The sequence below is a fragment of the Montipora capricornis genome, chromosome 5 (genome assembly GCF_036669925.1).
Source record: "Montipora capricornis isolate CH-2021 chromosome 5, ASM3666992v2, whole genome shotgun sequence".
NCBI lineage: Eukaryota > Metazoa > Cnidaria > Anthozoa > Scleractinia > Acroporidae > Montipora > Montipora capricornis.
This window is the reverse complement of record NC_090887.1, coordinates 20821723-20829222: the sequence shown is the minus strand read 5'-3', so window position 1 is coordinate 20829222 and position 7500 is coordinate 20821723.

Sequence of the window (7500 nt, the reverse complement as noted above, 5' to 3'; positions counted from 1 at the left end):
AGTTCAAGGACTCTTTCCATTTGACAGAACTTACCGGCAAGAAACACACTTCGAGGGTGATATACTCCTCCAGAAGAATGCAAGGGATTATCATGCAATTGTTGCATTTTCTTTGCAAACTGATGGGTCTGGCCGGCCAGTTCTGACAAAAAGAAAGCACCCCTGACTCAGGAAGGGGTGGCTATCGTCGTCGGAAATTTTGAATTGAACCCCTAAAGGAGACCAATCTGGGCTTTTATGACCCCTAAAAGAGAGCATATTTAAAACTTATTTAACATATACGTTTATATTTCTTGGTTCCTCCGAGACCTTCACGGCTACATATGGGCTACACATGATGGCGTTTTGTCCAGAACACCTTAAGTGAGACCAAAATCCGAAATTTACACCCTAAGCAAGACGGTGAGGATCCCTGCCCCTTTCACATGTCAGTTTCCTGCTGATTTTCTCATTATCATCTTCACATAATGGTCCCTGCAAAAAGGCTCTTTGGAGAATAATGGGGGAAAATGTGGTTCCCTTCAAAGAGAAAAGGAACATAAAATTATAGACATTGAGTTTCAATGGGTCCTTACCGTAACAAAGAAAGGGGCTCCCAGGAGGGTCTTTGTTCCCCTTTAAAAGTTTGCTTGTGTTCCCTTCCCAACATTACTTCCAAACTTGTTCTTTTTGATCCCTAAATTGGTTTATGCTCCCTTGTTCTTTAAGATATTTTATCTTTTTTCCCCTTTTCCCTGATTTAAATTAGCCATGTTTCCTTGTTTCCACAAACCCCTGGGAGACCTTCAAGAGACAACCACTTGTATAATATTTGCGACAAGATCATGGCATTTTCTAAAGCCCAACTATGGCTTAGCTGAAGGAGAAGTGTAACATAAGCAATGATATAATGATTTTAGTGAAAAGTGTATTTATGGATCCAAAACAAACATCTTGTAACTGTTATACCACAGGAGAGTACCTGTAAATCAGCACTTAAATACTGTACCAGTAACTAAATAATATGGCTCTTATTGTGGTTGATCTTTACATAATATTATTGTATACTAAGTCAGGACAGCTGAAACAAAATTAACTTACACTCAGGCAGTACCAAAACACTGCCATTGCCTCTTTCAAAAGCCCTATATCTGGTTCTTCTGAGAACAGAAATTCTGTAGACTCTGATTCTTATTGTTAACTGTAAAGATGGAATTCACAGCACCTATCCTCCAGAATTGCTATATGTAACAAAGTCTTGATTGTACATTATAATAAAACAGGAGGGCTATGGGATTCAACATTGTCTTCCATGCTGAATCTTGTGTCTCTTCTGTATAATTTGTGATCATTAAAATCTGAACTACGGATATCAGAAATCCAGCATTTTCATTGGCTCACTGGACAAAGGCTATCAGTTCATAAATAATTTTTCTTTTTCTTTGGATTTCAAAACTATGTTAACTTAACACTAAGTGACCCAAGATTTAAGTTCTGATTTTAAAAAGACACCTGTTTATTTTAACTGGAATTTTGTTACTTATTGGTCCACCATTACTAACTTTAAAATCTTGAGAGAGCTGGGTCGCAGAGAAAATGATGTCAAAGACTCACTAGTTTAAGAATGCAATGCGTGTGTACACGGCTGAATTAATATGCAGCATGGGAGATTTGGGCTTTCAGACTTTTAAACTTGTGTTTTGTATATATAATAAGTTGTGTTTGCACGCTGAAATTTTAAGCTAGTGAGTAAATGACGTCACTTTTCGCTAGATACAACCCTCTGAGGTCCAATCGGTCACTTCTGAACGTGAGTAATGGCGGACCGTGAAATCCAAACCTTACACTCAAAGTAAACAGTCTTTGGATAAACATCGAAGCTCAAAATTTTACCAGTCAGGTGTTAAGTGAACACGCTTTCAAGCTCTGAAGAAAAAAAGAAAATGATTTTTTGATCATAGTAGCACTTTAAATATGTTGCATTTTTAAAATTTCGTAAAGACTTTCCCCCTGGCATCTATCCCTTCCACCTTCATACACAACCCTGATATCCTTCCAACTGATAAGAGGTAAAAGAGAGCCTTAAGGAGAACTATTGTGATACTTCAAAGGGACTTCTTTAGCAAGTATTCCCTGTTTGTTACAGTCAATGAAAGCAAACACTTGCTCTTGATAATTACTGATAGCATCAACTTTCTTGTAGCTACAACACTCTTTAAGTTTATTACCAAGTATTTAGTAGTATTTTTGTATGACGAAATGAAACTGGAGAAATTTTTCTACTCTTTGTATCATCACATAAGTTCCACAATAGTGTAACTAGATTTATGTACAATAAACATTACATTTAAATTGGCCTGCAATAATATTTTATTATTATCAAAACTAATGCATTAAAAGTCTTAACTATTAAATTTATGTAGATGTAAACGTGTGCTAGACTACATGTATACCCTCAGCATCAAAACCATGAAGATGTAAATTTCACTTTCTCAGGAAATCAATGGTGATTCAAGGTAAACTCAAGTAAAGTGTATAGATTTCAATTTTAAACAAAAACAGAGAACGATACAAGAACAATAACAGACATGGAAATCTCCCTACAATCCTTCCATTATAATTACTTTCTTTTTAATGCATGTATAGTGTCATGGATCACTAATGTTTAGTCTTCACAACTTCAACATTTATGCAATAATTGACTTAATGCCTGTATTGCTTTCCGAGAATTATATTTCTATAACAGCTCCCAGCTGAAGCCAAGTGGTTCAGTTCAGTGGCTGACATAGCGAAAAATCTGGGAATACATGCATCTACACAATTTTAATGTGAAAAATGTAAATATTCAATTTACTACCCTTCTTACATGCAATTTGCTGTATTTTCAAATATTAAAAAGAGAGTACTGGGCAGACCACAAGGTGCACACAAGTGACTGTATGGAAATCACAGTACCACTTGAAAAACTTTTAGGTGATTGAGTAGGAAAAGACTTAGTGTCAGTAATGACTGAGGTGACAAAACCATCTGACCCATCCTCAGTCCCCAATGGTCTGTTAGAAAATTTTACTGTTCAAAAACTGGTTTCATGATGATGATGATGATGAGATGCCACTGAAACAGTATGACACAATGTCAGTGGATGCAAGAAGCTTTCCCAGAGAGAGTATAGGAAGTGCCATGACAAGGTGGTCCTGGGGGTACACTGGGAAATGTGCAGGAAGTATGGGATACAGTTTACTGACAAGTGGTAAGACCATCAACCCTTGCCAACCGCAGAAAATGGAGAAGTGAGGATTACCTGGGACATGACTATCTACACAGACAAAGTGCTGAAGCACAGAAATGGACTCTTATTGACATAGTTGTGCCAGTGGACCAGAACATCACCAGAACTGAAGAGGAGAAGGTTGAAAAGTACCAGGAACTAGCATTTGAAATCAGAAGGATTCATAGAGCCTCAAGAGTCACAATAATACCTATCGTGATTGGTGCTCTTGGAAGCGTATCAAAAGGTGCAAAGACCTGGTTTGGCAAGCTAGATGTACCTGACTTCCTTGGAAGTGTACAATTATTGGCCATTCTTGGAACTGCTCACCTGTTGCGGAAAGTGTTGTGTCTTACACAATAAACATTACCCTGTAGAACACCTGACAACTGGAGAGAAGCGAATAATAATAATAATAATAATAATAATAATAATAATAATAATAATAATAGCATTAAAACAGGATTGATAACGAGGATGTGTCTCCGATGTGTCGGTTATGTGGAGAACGAGAAGAGACCGTAAGTCATATCGTAGCGGAATGTAAGAAATTGGCGCAAAGAGAGTATAAAATGTGGCGACATGATAAGGTAGGCCAAGTTATCCATTGGAAACTCTGTCAGAAATTCAACATCCCATGCGAAGACAAGTGGTATGATCATGATCCTGAAGGAGTTATAGAAAATGATGAAGTAAAGGTGTTATGGGACTTCCGAATTCAAACAGACCATCAAATTGAGCATAATAGACCTGATGTAGTTGTTCTTGATAAGATAGAAAGATCATGTTATGTGATAGATATCGCGTGCCCTTTTGATACAAGAGTGCTGGAAAAAGAACAAGAGAAAAATTATGGAAAAATACCAAGAATTAAAAAGAGAGATTGGGAAAATCTGGAGCTGCCGAAAAGTAATTGTTGTACCAATTGTCATTGTGCACTAGGGACGTTCAGCAAAATTTGAAACAATGTTGAAGAAAATTGGACTAGATTGCACAGTATTACTACAAAAAGCCTCCTTGTTGGAATCGGCAAGAATCTTGAGAAGAACACTAGACACCTAAGGCCACAGGTCATGGCTTGATGCCTAGTTTACAAACCACGTTAACAACATATCGTGTGAATGAACAAAATAATATTATTATTATCACAATTATTATTATAATAATCCCTATATCCTGCAAAACCTGAACCTTGAAGTTGAAGTTGAACCTTAAAGTTGGCCAGTGTTCATTCACACACCAAGTTGACAACTTATAGTGATGGTCATTGTTTTGTCACCTTTGCAAACGGCCTAATCACCAAAATGGACATTACTGAGTTGCTGTTTTTCTGGGTTTTGAATGATTTTGGTGCTGAACTATTGGAAGGGAAATGAGTTTGATTTGCATAAGAATATGCAACTCATTTTAGGCTTTTAACCCCAGCCAAGCTTTACCCAAAATACATCGCATGTGCAAAGTTCAGTGGATCCACCAGAGTTTGACAGTAAAAATTTAAACTTAAAGGTTTTTTTAATTTGATGCCACACACAGGCTATTCAATCCCCTTTCCACTTCAGAAGTTTTACAGTTTTTGCCCTTTTCCTTTGATGAGCGACCTTGTGCCACCACCTGCTTGGCTGATTTGGCTACATGGAAATGCAACTTTGCTGACTCCAATTAGAGTGGTAGGATTCAGGTCCAGGCATCTTGTAGAAGTTCGATTTTTTTTCAGCGACAGTTACTCCGAACTTTTTTCCCCAATTTTTAACAAAACTGCATGATGGCAAACGTTTTGATCCCAACACCAGTGAGATTTTTCCCTTTGTTCCTTGATCATAATGTATGACAAAAAAACTCTTAATTTAAAACTTACACATGTAGTTTTCAGTCATGTGAAAGCAGCAAAAGAACTTGACCTGTTCATCATTTTTTGAAAACCATATAAAACACCTAAACTCCTTTTTAAGGGTATTTCACAAGCCTGCAGAACAGCTATATTTTAGAAATACTACTTTATAAAATTCCCAGCTGCTGTATTGATTTTGAAGCTGTGGAAGGTAAGCTCAAATCCAACATGGCAGTTCATGTGCACTAAGCTGTTTTAATTTGTATTCTCATGTTGCACTGGAACTGAGCATAAAGGAGAGACGCATGTGGGGAATCTTTTCATATGCAAATTATTTCCACCACAAGAGCCTTCATCGCATGATCCTTCCAGACTGATTCCAACCATAGACCTTATTCATAAATGGCCATTAATTTATTACTCTTTTGTCCAAGTGCAAATTAGCCTACTAAGCCTCATTTTAAAGCAAGAATTTGTTTTAATTCACTGTATGGTATCGAGACGTGGTAGGCTAATTTGCACTTGGACGAAAGAATTTTAAATTGACTGCCATTTATGAATAAGGCCTATGAAAATTATACAATTAAATCCTATTGAACAAACTTTTTCTCCTAAGGAGAGGCCTGCATTGCAGGGATCTAGTATTTTCATGAAAAAGACAAAAACACAAAGCATTTTAGAGCAAGATAATGAAGGATCCCTTGCTTCAAGCAAGGGAAGCAAAAGTCCAGTGTAGACAAATGAAACTACATTTCTTGTCTTGCCCAATTCTTAGAATGATCTTCAATGGTTTAGGGTGGATCCATCTGTTCACTGTTTCACTCCATTCTCTTTTCCATTGCCATAGATGTCATCTTCATCGTCTCTCAGTTTTGTGGCATCCCAACTTCTTAGTGTGTGATCATGGCTTCCTGTGTACAATTTCCCAGAAGACACCTAAAAAGTTATCCTTCACTGTTTAGTGAAAATTTCAAACAAGATATTCTGTTCCATTTATCTTTGAATATGTGCATGTAATTAACACCTGAAACAAGTTGCAAGTGACAAATATCATGTTTTCTATTATCAAACATGTCATGATCTGTTTTTTTTTTTTTTTGACAAAATGAAGAAACTTGCATTATAAGCATTTACAAGCATACAAAGACAGAAATTGTACTTTTCAAGTTGTACCCAAACAGGATCTTTTTCTATCCATTGCCTTTGAATTTAATTTTTGATGCTTTCAGAATTGTCTAGATCTCTAAAAAGTGTGGAGGACCACCACACTTAACCACAAAATAAAAGATCTTTGTCACTCTTGTGGATGCAATGTGCCACTTAAGTTCACATTAATTTTGAAAGTTAAAAAATGGAAACATGGGTGATGAAGTGATAACTAAAAAGCTATCTCTGTATAAAAAATAAGGTCAATAAAACAGATTTCATTAAAATGATTACAGTATTGGTACCGTCTTCTCTACAATGTGGAAAAAATCCTGCTTTTTTTCTTAAACTCCCTGTTTCTAGAATTTTCTCTTACAATATCATCTTAAAAAACTGCACAATAATTGTTTTCAAGTCCTGGATTAAACGAAGTGGATGTACTTTTGCATGACTTAAGACTTACCAGGAGACAACACACAGCAGATGTGTGGCCTGAAAATGTCCTCTTGCATGTACCAGTTTTTGCATCAAATGCTTTTGCTGTGTGATCTCCACTGGTAGTAAACACTAAAGGATTGAGAGTGATAAATGTTATATGTGTTTAAAACGGTTTTAAAGTCTTCACTCTCAATAGCTGGAACTGTGGCTGCCCTTAAAGGTGAAGACATGTGTCAGGAAGATGATGGAGAGCTTGGGGAAGGCCTTGAATTGTCTCATAAAGATCTTTGGGACCAAATCCTTATCCAGCCTCCTGACATACATATTTACATAAGTTGCTCTCGTAGTTAACATGTTCTTTAACAATTATTCGCCTCAGGCTCAGTGATTATCGGTGAATATTCACCTTGACTTTGTCTCGGTGAATATTCACCGATAATCACTTGCGAATAATTGTTTTAGTATAGATACGCAGGTGATTATTTCAAAAAAAAGAGGAGAAAAGAACATTTCAACGCGAAATCGTCTTCACTTACAGTGGCAAAACGACTACTGGCAGCCATTTTGTCCGATAAGGTGATTATCGGCTGATAATCCGAGTTAGCAAGCCAGTGAGAGCGTGCCAATTTTGTATAATCCCCTGGGGTATTTATTAACTAAAGGCCCGGTTTTATGCAGAATTGAACCCCTGTACTTTACCTAAAACATTAAAATTGGTTTACTCACACCGATACCATCCTGGAAAATGCATTCTCTGCGTGATTGGGAACTTGTGTCCTTTGTATGTGCGGTGTGCAGTCACCAATTCAACCTACCCAAGGACTTTGCCAAGTGATCAGTG